The sequence below is a fragment of the Dipodomys merriami genome, unplaced genomic scaffold (assembly GCF_024711535.1).
Source record: "Dipodomys merriami isolate MVZ:Mamm:240054 unplaced genomic scaffold, mDipMer1.0.p SCAF_22, whole genome shotgun sequence".
Classification (NCBI taxonomy): domain Eukaryota; kingdom Metazoa; phylum Chordata; class Mammalia; order Rodentia; family Heteromyidae; genus Dipodomys; species Dipodomys merriami.
The window spans coordinates 9956878-9971888 of NW_027203604.1; the positions used below are offsets into that span (position 1 = coordinate 9956878).

Below are 15011 nucleotides of genomic sequence, written 5' to 3' on the forward strand. Positions count from 1 at the left end.
GTTTGTAATAACTAGTGTATGTCTGAGCCAAGCAGAAAAGGTCAGATAAGTTGATGTTAGGGGAATGAACCCCAAGATAAGTATTCAAATGTTTTTTTCCCTTTCATGCAATTGTTTCCAACATATTTATAAGATGATTTCTTTGTTGTTTTGTATGTCCCTCCCAAATGGTATAACCCCTGCTTTCAAAGTATTTGATGTTGGTATAATTTGTGGAGGGGAAGGGAAAAAACAAATTGGTTAACTAGAAATACAGGTGGACACATTGCAACAATGAGATGTACAAGTCGTTATGTCGAAAAACGAACTTTATAACTTTGGTGGGGTGTAGGGGGAAGATTGGGTGGGAGGAGGGGGGAAAGGGATGGGAAGTGGAAACAAAGAGGAGGCAACAATGCTTGATAAGAAATGTACTCGTTATCTTGCCCACGTAATTGTAACTCCTCTGTAGGGCATTCTCACAAAAAAAAAAAAAAATTAAAAAAAAAGAATGCTCGATAGGAAATATACTCATTACCTTACTCATGTAACTGTAACCGCTCTGTATACTATTTTCTACAATAAAAAACATAAAAAATAAAAAAGAATCTCTCTTAAATTAAAAACAAAAACAAAACAGTAAACACTCAGGGCCTGACTTGTGGCAATATGGCCAAATGCACCATGACGGTCAGCATTGTCAGTAAATAAAATATGGTGCCTCTCTAGAAACTGATGAAGAAAATTCAAAATCAGCCAGCATGCCAAGCATGCCAAGCACACCTGCTCCTTCTGTGGCAAATCCATGTGGTTCCTGCATGAAGAGAGTAGCTGGCGGTGCCTGGAACTACAGCACCACTTCTGCTGTCACAGTCGAGTCTGTCATTTGAAGACTGAAGGAATTAAAAGACCACAGAAGGCGCTACCATTTGAGATATCTCTCCCTAGCCTACAAAAACTATTTCTTGGAAAACCACTAGCACTAAATGTGAAAGAAGAGTCTACAAAGGACCCAGAGTGGACTAGTTGGTGATCCAGGGACCAGGAGGAAAGAAACAGTATCCAAGAGGCTGGATGTCATGACCCCTGACTTGCCACCATATTTTTATAGGAGCTCTCGAATGAAAAGGCTGGTTAATGTGGAAATAGAAATGGGTTATTATTATCATTCTATATAAAACTCAATGTTCCTGGGATTTGTTTTTGAAATGCTCTTTGTGGTTCTTCTAGAATTCCTGTTTGATGTGTGAGACTGGGTGCCAGATACACATTTAGAAAATGACTCTGATACAATATACTCTTACTTTTTTATTTTGAGAAGTACAAATTGTTAAAAAGTTAGCATTTCAAAATTCTAAATACAATTTTCAAAACTGATAGAGGTGTTACTTTGTAAAATCCATCTGCTTGAAAAATTTAGCATAAAATGTAAATTTCTAGAAAAAATGGATTTTACCTTTTAGGTTATTTTTATCCACATATTGATATTTTCTAAAGTTAAAAGACAGTTAATATTTCTCTTAAGAATAATAAAAATTTGCATTTGAGTTAATAAGCTGTAATATTCATCTTCATTTTTCTTCTTAATATTCTTGAGGAACTTTGTACTCTAAATTAACTTAAACAGGCAGAAAACTATATTCACAGTAAGTCACATAAGGGTTTCATTGTAGTGCATTCTACATTTGGCTTGCATTGGTCATCTTTTGTGTCCATATTCTTGCTGCCTACGGGAAACCCTGTAGCAGGCAGATTCAATGGCATTTTTGATATTGCTGCCTCCCAGCATTCAGTGCCATCAGTCATGGGACCTCAGTGCAGATGTAGTGGCAAGAGACATGGTCTCACCAGAGGTCTGAAAATTGACTAGAAGTAGCATAAAGAAGATTTGTCTTTATCTGCTTCCCCACAATGCTTGCCTAAGTACTTATTTCTAGACAGAAGGACCACTGTGCTCGTACCTCAGATGCTGAAATCATAGGCTGTAAAGCAACAATACCCACCTACAGTGGAGACCCCACTGGAGACCTAATATATGGGATTGCTGTCATTTCAACTTATGGAAATTTCAGAATGAAATTATTTAAAACCCAAAGTGGTTTGTTTCTACCTTGAAATTATCAGCCTTTGCAATATTGAGTCATTGCTGTTTTTCTTCAAAACATGATAGATTGTTAGTGAAAGGAAAGCACTGCATGCTTTTAGCTCAATTAATGGCTGAGTATTTTAGAGACTATCTTATAAACAAGGGTCTTATAAATTACTTCTTTTCCACTTCCTTATAGCTACTAATATAAAATTTTATATTTTACTCTAATTGAAAGATAATCAGATTGCGAAAGAACATTTAACTTTGGTCAGAAGATATTAAGATACAAAGGAGGTCCCAAAACAACAGAGCTGGCTTGGGTGGATGTTGATGTGGATTCATCTGGTGGAAGGGGAACGTCATCTGCTTTAATCTTCTCACATTCCTTCCTTCTCCAATCTTAAAAGTGTCCGTGGACGTCTGCACAGCCTAAACTATAAAAAGAGGCAAACAGAAAAACAACAACAACACATTTTCAATGTCACCAGTCCTCAGGAAAGGAAGGTCATGAAAGACTCTTCAGTGCCATATACAATTACCCTGGAATTATAGACTTAGGTCTAGCTCCAGACTGTACTAAATTCAATATCGTGTTTTGGGTGGCTTAGCATCTTGCAGGGGTGATCAGAATTCTGTTTCTTTCTGCCTTATTCAAAATGATATTTGGATTTACAAGAATGCTATATCCTTCCAGGTTCTGAGCGGAACTTCAACATGTCTTCAGGGACCTTGCATAGCAGAAATGCACCCATCTTTACGGATCTGGCCTCTTTGTACAACACATCCCCAGATGTCACTGCTTGACTCCATAGGTATGGTTTGTATCACTGAAGAATGTTTCCTGCAACAGAATCTGTAACATTTTCCCAGTTCAACCTCAGGGTGAAGGAGCTGTATAGATTTCCCAGGGATAGATAGCTCTTACCAAAGAAGTCAGACCACGCTGAATTTTAGCAAACAACAAAACATAACCCAAAATAAAATTTGTTTCTATAAAGTGACTCAGGGCAAGACACAGGCCTACCACCCATGCTTTCTCCCAAACCAAGTATCATATTCTCCATCCCTGAATGGAGTACATAGAATATTTTGCCCTCTATCCCAGCAGAAGGGACAGGTTTCATCCCAAACAAGAACTTCTACCTGGAATGGGTGCCTTGCAGAGACAACTGAAATGGAGGAAGTCTTTAGCTTCTAACTCCACAAATCTCAAGAACTCTTTTGACAGATGACTATCAACATGCTGGAGGACAGCCTGGCCTTCCCGACTGACTGGTCTGTCTCTATTTTTGCTAGGACTTGTATTAAACCCAAACTCCAGCAGCTCAAGAAGGAGCAAGGGAGTCAAGATCACCATATATAAATAGCAGCATTGCCCTTCCCCCAGACCCCTAGAATCTAGTGATTTATATAACATGTAAGGAAATCCCCAAGGAAGTGTGAGTTGCAGGTTCAGGACAAACATCGGCTTAGCCTTCCATCTGCACTGGCTTGTATAGCCAACAAGGGTGTATGGATGGGATGAACATGTTCTAGGTCTAGTGATTTCAAAAGCAGGTGACCCAAGCAAGGACCTAGAACAAGGTTTGATGAGGGACCAAGGAAACCACTCTGGAGCTCAGGAAGCAACTCAGTGAAGTTTGGAACACAATAAAGGGAATTCAACAAATTCTGGATGACAACGAGGACATCACCCAGGATATCAGATATAAAAAACAACTGGGATGGCACCAGTAGCTCACACCTCTAATCCTAGCTACTCAAAAGGTTGAGATACCAGGATTACCATTCAAAGTCAGCAGGAAAATCTGCAAGACTATCTCCAATTTAGCACCAAAACCAAAACAAAACAAAACAAAAAAACAAAAAAAAACCAGAAGTAAAGATATGGCTTAAGTGGTACAGAATCAGCCTTGAGCAAAAAAGCTAAGAGTTAGACACAAGCTCCGAATTCCATCCCCAGTATCAACACACACACACACACACACACACACACACACACACACACACACACACACACACACACACACACACGCATGCATGCACATGTGCACACCTGCACACACATAAAAGTTCTGCAAGTCCAGTTGAGTATGAATTTGCTGTAGAATAATTAGGGCATGATCTGTGTGTGTGTGTGTGTGTGTGTGTGTGTGTGTGTGAGAGAGAGAGAGAGAGAGAGAGAGAGAGAGAGAGAGAGAGAGAGAGAGAGAGAGAGGCAAAGAGAGAGAGAGAGGCAAGAGAGAGAGAGAGAGAGAGAGAGAGAGAGAGAGAGAGAGAGAGAGAGAGAGAGAGAGAGAGAGAGAGAGAGAGAGAGAGAGAGAGAGAGACATTAGTCTGCTTTGCTTCTACCCATGCTTCTCCCAAATCGAACATCCACTCAAAAGTCTATGGGCATAACTTCCTACAAGGCTCAGTGATGCAGGGTGAACTTGTCCCAGGGGCTTTCCTTCCATCATTCTAGAACTTGACTGATGTTACAGATTCTGTAAGGTACCAGGCTTAGAAGTTGCAGGCTTGTGATCCAAGTAATCTCAACCAACATGAGGCTCTACCCTCACCACTTCCATAGCTAGCCTTTTCCTCCACAGCCCACTATTGCTGAAGAGGCTAATTACATTAGCAAGATGCCCAATTTCCTGGAAGAACATCCTCAGAAATGTCCAGGAGAGGTAGAAAAGAAAATGCCAGTTACTACCCTGCAGAGTCCCTTTGTTTCTCCCTCACCTGAAGAACCAGAGAAAGGACAGAGGGGGAAATGATCTGGGGGTAGCCATGGGCTGTCAGTGGTGCCAATGTTCTCAAGAAAGGAGCTTCCACATTCAAGCCCCCAGTCCACTGCTTCCCGAGCAGTATCTGGCAGAGTAGGGCAGCCCTAAAGTTTAGGTGAGGCTGACTCCAGCCATGACACCCCTTGGGGAAGTGCCCATGGGAGTCAATGTGGTTAAAAACTCTCATCTATGTCGACCTGACGATATCAATGTCTCTTAGTACTGGTAAAAGATACAACACTTCTCTAGAATTTCTATGAAAAAACAAAGCAGATAATTGCTTAACCACACAAGATATTGAGTTTGTATACAAAATGGTGATTGAAACCCCCCAAATCATTAGTGTCAATCTGAAGGTGTAAAGCAGTAGGTATTTCTCAAGGGTCAGAGTGCCTATAAAGTGCATGTCTCAGCCTCTTCAGTAAATGATGCTGGCAAAATAGGTTAACTACTTGTAGAAAACTAAAGCTAGATCCTTATATATCATCCTGCACCAGAATCAACTCCAAATGGATCAACGACCTCGGAGTCAAAGCAGACACTGAAAACATTACAGGATGGGATAGGAGAAACCCTAGGTCTCCTTGGCACAGGCTGAAATTTTCTTAATAGAGACCCAGAAACACAACAAATCAAAGAAAGGTTGGACAAATGGGATTGCATGAAGCTGCAGAGCTTCTGCATGGCAAAGGACATAGCAAGATCAATAGAAAGCCCATGAATTGGGAGAAGATCTTTACTAGCCATACAACAGACAAGGGTCTCATATCTAAAATATACCTGGAACTCAAAAAATTAAATCCCCCAACAACAAATCCTCAAAGAAACAACTACCCAATAAATAAGTGGGGCTAAAGACTTAAAGAGAAACTTCTCTGAAGAGGAAAGAAGGATGGCCAATAGACACATGAAGAAATGCTCAACCTCCGTAGCCATAAAAGAAATGCAAATCAAAACATTGAGATACTACCTCACTCCAGTTAGAATGGCTATAATCAAGAACTCTAATAACAACAGATGCTAGAGGAGATGTGAACAGAAGGGAACCTTACTGCATTGTTGGTGGGAGTGTAAACTTGTTCAACCACTTTGGAAAGCAGTATGGAGGTTCCTCAAAAGACTCCACATAGAGCTCCCCTATTACCCAGCAATACCACTTTTGGGCATTTACCCAAATGTTTACAAACAAGACCACACTAAAGCTACCAGCTTTAGTTTATTGCAGCACTATTTACTATAGCTAAGATATGAAATCAACCCAGAAGCCCCTCAGTAGATGAATGGATCAAGAAAATGTGGTATATATACACAATGGAATTCTATGCCTCCATCAGAAAGAATGACATTGCCCCATTTGTTAGGAAACGGAAAGGCTTGGAAAAATTATATTAAGTGAAGTAAGCCAGGCCCAAATAAACATAGGTCCCATGGTTTCCCTTATTTGCAATATCTAGTATATGTCTGAGTCAAGCAGAAAAGGTCCGATAAGGTGATATTAGGGAAATGAACCCTAAGATATGTATTCAAATGTTTTTTTTCTTTCATGTGATTGTTTCTAACACATTTATAAGATTATTTCTTTGTTGCTTTGTATGTCCCTCCCCCACAGTATAACCCATTTTCACTGTATTTGATGTCGGTATAATTTGTGGAGGGGAAGGGAAAAAAAAACGTTTAACCCATTGCAACAATGAGATGTACAAGTCGTTATGTTGAAAACGAACTTTACAACTTCGGTTGGGGGGGGGAGGATGCGGGGAGGATTGGGTGGGGGGTGGGGGGAGGATGGGAAGGGGAAACAAAGGAGGAGGATACAATGCTTGATAAGAAATGTACTCATTATCTTGCCCATGTAATTGTAACCCCTCTGTACAGTATTTTCACAATAAAAAAAATAAAGTGCATGTCTCTGACTTAGACCCTAATACCACAAAAACAAAAAGTAGCCAGGAGATGCATATCTGAAAATATGGGTGGTTAGTGAGGCTAACGGCAAAGTTGGGGTGGAATTGGAGATCACTAGTCTCAAGACTTGGCCACTGCCTTTCGTCAAAGATGTCCACACTGATGTGTAAAACCAGGAACAAAAGGGCGCCTAGAATAACAGAGTTAAGGTTCTAGGAAGGCATTGGGAAAAGATGTTTCAACCACTTGATGAGGAAAAGGACTGTGGGAGACCCCACAGATATGCAGGACAAAAAACTGCAGAGAGGAGGACCTCCCAAGTTTTGGGGCTGCCTCCTCCTGCAATCATCAGAAATATAGGTACCATTGTGGGAAACTTCTCCTCACTTTCATCAGAAACGAAGCTCATCCATCATAGTTCTTTGACTTTGCCATGAACCCCAAGCCCTACCTGGCAAACATTTGTACTACCATAAGCCTTCCCCTGACTGAGAGCCAAGTCCAGTGATGAAACAAATGGGCTATAGTCATCAGGTTGGTCACAAAGGTCATAGCCTTTGTGATCTTTGTGACAAGATAAGCATCAGTCTGTGTCCCATGCTGTCCCTTCCAGGGGAGGTCAGGAGACAGGAGTCACAATCAACCTTCACCATTACCCAACATGTTGTCATTAAAAAAATATTCTAGGCAGGAAAGTCTTTGAGTCTCTTATCTCCAATAAAACACCAGAAAACTGGAAATGGCATTGTGGCTCAAGTGGTAGAGCACTTGCCTTTAGCTGAAGAGCTGAGGGACAGTGCCCAGGCCCAGAGTTCAATACCCACGACTGACAAAAAAAACCCCAAAAACCAACCAAACAAAAAAAATGTCTTCTTGTCTTTTCCCATGTGTGCACACCCTCCATGTCCTGATGGCTTCTTACCCAGTGAATCTGTTGCTTTGCATTTGAGGAAAGGACTTCTTTCCACACCAGGCTGGGAGTAAAGAAGATCAGCACCTGATCCTCTTCACAAACAGCTTTTACAAAGAGGAGCACACACAAGGGGGACAGTGGTACTAATGACTCGTCTCTCTAGCAGATCCCTTCTTGTACCTTACGAGTCTATAGAAATAAAACTACCGAAAGCCTTTAGAAGTTGTCAGGATGAGGCAAACTAGGATGACCCACTCCAGAGTCTGGATCAATCTGGCTTTCCTGCTGTTCTATCTCTACAGTGAACTGGGTTCCAGTGTGGGGGTAAGTGTACAGAGGCACTAGAGGGCCCAGTACCTTCACATGTCACGAACAGGGTATAGAAATGTTGGGAGGGTAGTTGTGGCAATCCTGGACTCAGGAAGGAAGAACTATGGCCCTAGATTTCCTGGTGAATAGCAATGTCTGCTCAGAGAGCACCCTGCTCTCCTTAATAGCAGCTGGGGTTGAACACTGCCAGCTTTAGATCTGTCTCAGCAAGGATGGCATGGCAGCATCACTCATACCACCCTGCCTTCCTCCCTCTTTAGAGCAGTGGCCACCATGAAAGCTATCAAATTCTGTCAATGGATGTGGGGTAGCCACAGGACAGTGGCTGGGGTGGGGGTCATGTTACCCTTGCCCATGATAACCTTTGTTTTTCTCACTCTCTCGAGCAGAAACCAGGATGGAACTTTCCACTGTGCCTATGTCTGCGCTGGAGCTTTGGGATGGCTGCTGAAGAATGTGTTGTCCCAGATCTTGGTCAACGGCTGTTCCCTCTGGACAGAGCTCTGTGTGTAGTGACCAGCCAATGGTAGGATATCGTGGGCCCAGTGGGGGATGTGAAGAGCTACGGGAGGAGGATGACTGGTATGGGTATACACATGGATAGAAGGTCAGACCTCAGGGTCTGACCCATTCACACCGGCTCTAAGGTTCCCTGCTCTGCTGTCTAGATCACTTGGAGAAGGCCCTTTAGCTAAGACCTAGACTATAATGGAAGCAAAGCTTTGAAGCAAGGGAAATTTATATCCTAATAGTATATTTAAGTCGTCTTCACCTTTCAGTTCTGAAAAGAACCCCTCCAGGGTGGGTCAAACAGTAAGCAAGCCTCCAAGGCCCTAAGGCTGCATGGCTGGGTTATTGCAGGAAAACAAGTAGCAGTGTCTTGGTGTGTAGGAGCTGGGCAGGGCTCCCAGGGATCACTAGGGTAAAAGTGGCATAGACAGAAAAGCTGGTGGACTGGTCAGCAGCAGTGTGTTCTGCTGCTGCCCACTGTCCCACATGAGAGCTATGGAGACTATGGACCTGGAGACTGAGAGAACTTCCCTGACCTGTGGCAGAGACCCACACAGAGCCCACTATGGAGATTCCCACCTCCGACTCCCACAGACCCACACAGCAACCCCTGGAAGATGACCCCCACACAGTGACCTCCCTTGGACACAGTATACAAATGTTTTGTCTCACTGACTGACTCAACCCCCGACCCTGAAGGGATTTCTCAATCTCTTTCAAAACAACCTTTGCACAGAGCATGTGCAGAGACCTCATAGAGACTTACATAGGCACACCGTAGACTTGGCTCCCACTGAGACCAGTCACTTGGGATGGTGACTTTCGGGGAGAACTTAAAAAGCTCCCTCACAGAAAATTCATATTGTCCCCATGGAAACATTCCCCCCCCACCAAGAGTGTATAGACATTCCACAGAGTTCTCTACACAATTACTGAGAAACAACAGAGAGATTTGCTCCATTCCTCAGAGTGCTGGCAGAGATCTTTCAGAGAGACCTCCTCCAGCATCCCCACAGAGATCTCTTCCTGTGGAGACCACACATAGAGACATTTCACAGCCACCAACACCCCACAGAGGATCCCCACGCAGACACCTCACCTTCCTCCTGAGATCCCACACGCAAGCCACTGGCACCTCCCTGGCTTCCCACAGAGAGACTCCACATCCACCCTTCCTTATCCCCCTGGAGGGGCGGTGGCCCCTGAAGCTTGAGGTGCTCAGATGCTGACAGTATTGCCCCTAAATGGGGTTCTCTGCTAGAGCAGCAGCTGGAGAATTTTTGGTCTTTTGAACAGAACAACTACAGATTTCCCATGTAGACCTACAAAATTCCTTTATTTTTTGTGACTTTTTAATAGCTTCACTGTGGTAATCCACAGTTAGAGGCCCACAAGTTTTAAGCTTGAATATATGCTGCCAACCTCTAATGAGAGACTATAATTTTGCCCAACTTTAGTAATCAAATGGTACCAATGCCACATTCTTCTTAGCTCTACTGGGGGGACCAGTTCCTACGAACACTTTATGAGCAATGGTTCCACTAACAGAAAATGTACCTCTTCTTTCCCTGTGAAATTTCCCTCTCCATTTCTTTTTCCCTTTATACTCTCTCTTATATGTTTCCCATATAAGAAGACTAGAAGACATTAGCCATCTGAAGTCTAAAAAGTGAATGCTTAGCACAATCAACCATCATGACTTTGGACCTTTAACCACCCCATCTATGGTAGTTTTTATAGCAGCTTAAGATGACCCAAGACAGATTCACAGCCAGATGGTGATGGAGTGACACTGTCTGCCATTCATCATAAACACACTCTATTCAGCAGCTATTCCCAGCTCCAATTCCCTGCAGAACTGCAAAGAAAGTAAGTGGAGTGTTGATTCCATCAAAACCCCACAGAGTGCAGTGGTACTTGCTGGCAGACAGGTCCATGGACCACGTGAGCAGAAGCGGAGGCATGTAGGACTCCATGTGGAATGCAGAAAATTCAACCTGTCACGTACATGGACTCTAACACAATGGAGAATCCAGAAAAAAAACAAAGCAGTAGCCATAGACATGCCTCCATAGAAGACCCAAGAGAAATGTGCCTTCAGATGTGTCAGTCACAGTTCTAAGAACGTATTAGTAGTTGCTCAGTTTAACACTTTCCAGCAAGTAAAAGGACTACCTCTAGAGCTGACATCACACTGAGTTAACAGGGGTTTGGAGAAAAAGAAGCCACAAATACAGTGGAGACTGCATGGAATGGAGGGGTGGCGGTGAGGGCACAGAGGTAGAAGCCTTACTGGAGATTGTATTTAGGTATTCGAATTCTCAGACCCAATGCTGGAAACCAAGCGCAAGCAGACTCGATTCCCAAGTCTATACATGGACCACCATCTGCTCACTTGAAAGCTTAAACATTGGGGAAGAAGGGTAGGAGAAGGACAGCCACTTGCTAAAGTAACTGATAATTCTGGTATTAAAAATTTTGTTTTTGTCAGTGTTTGGTTCTGATTGTTTTGATATTTTATTGGCTTGAGTTGATTTCTTGTATACATACATACATACATACATACATACATACATACATATATATATATATATATATATATATATATATATATATATATATATAGGTGTCTTTGTACTTTTCCTCCTTCTCATTTTAGCTCTGTATTTCCTTTCCTTCTGCCATAATTACATATGAACCATGATACTTGACTTTCATCATTTAATCATCATCATCATCTTCATCATCATCACTATTGGTATAGTAGGGTTGATATACAGAGGGGTTACAGGTATATGAATCAGGTAATGAGTACAATTCTTTTTGAACCATTGTCTTCCCTTCCATATTGCTCTCTTCTGGTTTTTTTTAATTTTAATTTTATTGTCAAGATGATGTACAGAGGGGTTACAGTTACATAAGTAAGGTAGTGAATACCCCTTCCCTCATTTTTCTCCTCTTTCCCTCTAATCATTTGATCTTAAGCCATGTTCTCTCCCTTTCTTTCCTCACTAATAACTGTGCCTCTATCTCTGTCTCCCCACACTTATACTTTTACCTCAATATAGTAAAGGCTATAATAGCACAAATATATAGCTGACATCATCCAAAACAGGAGAAAACTGGAAACATTTCCTGTAAAATCAGAAATGAGAATTATTCACTGCCACTATCTGTATTCAAAATAAGTACTGGGATCCTAACTAGAGCAATAAGGCAAGGGAAAGAAATAAAATGGATTCAAATAAAATGAGTTCAAATGATTTGAAACTGGTCAAATGATCCAATGTGCAAATGATATGAGGTTATTCTCGAGCCCCTAAACAGTCCACCCAAAACACCCAGGAGTTAAACACTTTTGACAATGTATCAGGAAAGAAAATAAACACACAAAAGTCAGGAAAATAGAATGATGGAGGGAAAGTAATATCAAAATTCAATGCATCCAGGCATGCAGATGGCATAAGGATTAGTGATTAAAAGCTATTAAACACAGATGTAGAAGGAGTCTGATTGAAATATATGTGTGTGTAATATACCATGGTGAAACACCATGGTACAATTGACATATGCTAAAAAGTACATGACAGGAAAATACAAGAAGATCTGTGATTTCATTGGGCAACAGAGGATGCAGGAGAGGAATATGGTCAAAGCGCTTTCATGCATATATGAAAGTTAGACAATGAAGAAGTGGGGGAAAGGGGTCAGAGAGAGTGAGGCTGATATGGTATACTATATGAATATATGAGAATGTCACAATGAAATTCCTCTTGTACAAACATTATATGCTAATAAAATAGCTTGGGTTTTTCTTGTGTGTGTGTGTTTTGGTCCTAGGGCTTTATCTCAGCCTGGGAGCTGTCCCTGGGTCCCTGAGCTGCTTTTTTTCTGTTTTGTTTTTTGTATATATATTTTTATTATAAAAATACTGTACAAAGGGGTTATAGTTACATGAGTAGGGTAATGAGTACATTTCCTATTGAGCATTGTTACCTCCTCCTTGTTTTTCCCCAATCATCCCTTTCCTTCCCACCTCTCCCAACTCCTCCTCCCCCCCAAAGTTATAAAGTTCATTTTCAACATAGTGTATATCTCATTGTTACAATGGACAACCTGTATCCTTATTTCAGCATTTTATTATTTCCTTTCCCCTCCCCAAGTTAGAATAATGAATATATAAGATGCAGGGCACCAGAATGAAATACAGTGAAAACAGGGGTTATACCATGGGGGAAGAACATACAAAAGAAATCAAACCCCAAGATAGGGACACAAGTGGTTTTATTTTTCTTGCTGTTTTTTTTGCCATTCTGACTTCTTTTTTTCATATATATTTAATTGTAAAAATACTGTACAGAGGGGTTACAGTTACATGAGTAGGGGAACAAGCACATTTCCTATCAAGCATTGTTACCTCCTCCTCTGTTTTTTCCCTACCATCCCTTCTCTCCCACCTCTTCGACTCCTCCCTCCCTCCCCCAAGTTGTAAAGTTCATTTTCAACAGTGTCTTGTAGATCTCATTGTTACAATGGGTCAACCTGTATAGTTATTTAAGCATTTTGTTATATCCCTTCTCCCTCCCCAAATTGGAAAAATGTATATACAAGATGCCGAACACCAGAATCAGATACAGTGACAACAGGGGTTATACCTTGGGGGAAGAACATACAAAAGAAACAAAAGAATTACATAGTGCAGTATAAGTATGTTAAAAACAATAGCAAGAAAGAACAAAACCACTTGAGTCCCTGTCTTGGGGTTCATTTCACTTAACATCATCGTATATGGTCATATGTACATAGTTTTGACCTTTTTTGCTTGTCCTAGACATGTACTAGTTATTGCAAATAAGGGAAGCCGTAAGACCTATGTTTATTTGGACCTGGCTTACTTCACTTAATATAACTTGCATTTATAATGGGTTTTTTTGTTTGTTTTTTTGTTGGTTGTGGGGTTTGAACTCTGGGCCTCGGCACTGTCCCTCAGCTCTTCAGCTCAAGGCTAGTGCTCTACCACTTGAGCACAGCACCATTTTTGGTTTCCTGGTGGTTTATTGGAGATAGGAGTCTCACAGACTTTCCTGCCCAGGCTGGCTTTGAACTGTGATCCTCAGGTCTCAGCCTCCTGTGTAGCTAGGATTACAGGTGTGAGCCACCTGCGCAGGGCTGTTTTTGTTTTCGTTGTTGTTGTTTTAATTTTATTTTATTGTAAAGGTGTTGTACAGAATTTACTTTGCCATTTTCTCCAGCAGATGTCACTAGGGAGCAATGTGATACTATACAAAGGGGGACAACAGGTTATCTGGCACAATTACTTCCAAATTTTTATTATTATTAATTTACTGTATTGGTGGTATAGGAGTGAAGTTCAGAGGGATTACAATTATATTAATTAGGCAGTGAGTACATTTCCTTTAGTACGGTGTCTTCTCCTTCCTCACTCTCACCAATCCCTCCCTCCCATCTTCTCCAGGAGTTGTATAGTTCACTTTCATCAGAGTCCAGTGAATTCCACCACTGCACTTGTTCACCTTTTTCCCCCCGAGCTTATTTTTGCTCAGAGCTAGTGCTCTACCACTGAGCCACAGCTCCACTTCTAGTTCTTTCTGAGCAGTTTATTAAAGATAAAAGTCTCACAGATTTTCCTGCCCGGGCTGGCCTCGAACCACAGTCCTCAGATCTCAGCCTTGTGAGTAGCTAGGACGATACTCGTGAGCCACTAGTACCTGGCAAAATAATTTTAAAAAGACCCTAAAGAGTTCCCCAAAATAAAATAGCCCAGAGGACGTAAAATTTTATATAAAAGTTGAGTATAGAGGCTCACAACTACTTTAGCTCAGGAGGATAGCAATTTGAGGACAGCTCAGAAAATGTGTGAGCCCCCATGTCAACCAATAAAGAATTGGATGTAATGGCTCATGCCTGTTGTCCTAACAACTATGAAAATACAAATAGAGGTCTCACCAGCCTGAGCCAGGCAAAAGGTGAGACCCTAGTTGAAAAATAATGCAAGTGAAAAAGGGCTAGGCATTTAGCTCAAGTAATGGAGCATTTGCCTGGGAAGCATGAGTCCTGAGGTCAAACCCTGGTTATACATATACATATACATATATACACATATACATATATACACACACACATACATACACATATACATACATATATTAAATTTTGCCTTCTCCGTTTAGCTCCACTGTCTGAGTATTGATGAATATCATGGGTGGCAGCCAAGGATTTCCACTTCTCCACTAGAACTGGAGAAAAGAGCTGGCAAATTTTCTATAATTTTCTTCATGCATTATACATCCTTCCACGCTCAGGAAGGAACTTTATCAGTGGAGCTAAGTACCATACCATTTATCACTGAGAGAACGTAGTAGCTAATCAGCAACCAAATATCAACAACAACATCATCTAAGCAAAAGGCTATGTCAAGTCAGAGGTAGGTTGGAAGCAAAACAGCACTTAAATGAAACTTTTCAGTAATTTAAGGCACATTGTTCCTGGAGAG

General features: G+C 41.5%; 1 long non-coding RNA gene across 1 annotated transcript in view; it reads right to left on the reverse strand.

The window, feature by feature from the left end:
• Positions 1-1460: 1460 nt before the first annotated feature.
• The window catches only part of LOC138834696 (uncharacterized), an 89157-nt gene continuing 75606 nt past the window's right edge, over positions 1461-15011 (reverse strand). Inside the window, exon 3 of the long non-coding RNA XR_011374232.1 lies at positions 1461-2502. This is a non-coding gene — a long non-coding RNA (uncharacterized lncRNA). The remainder of the gene's footprint in view (positions 2503-15011) is intronic.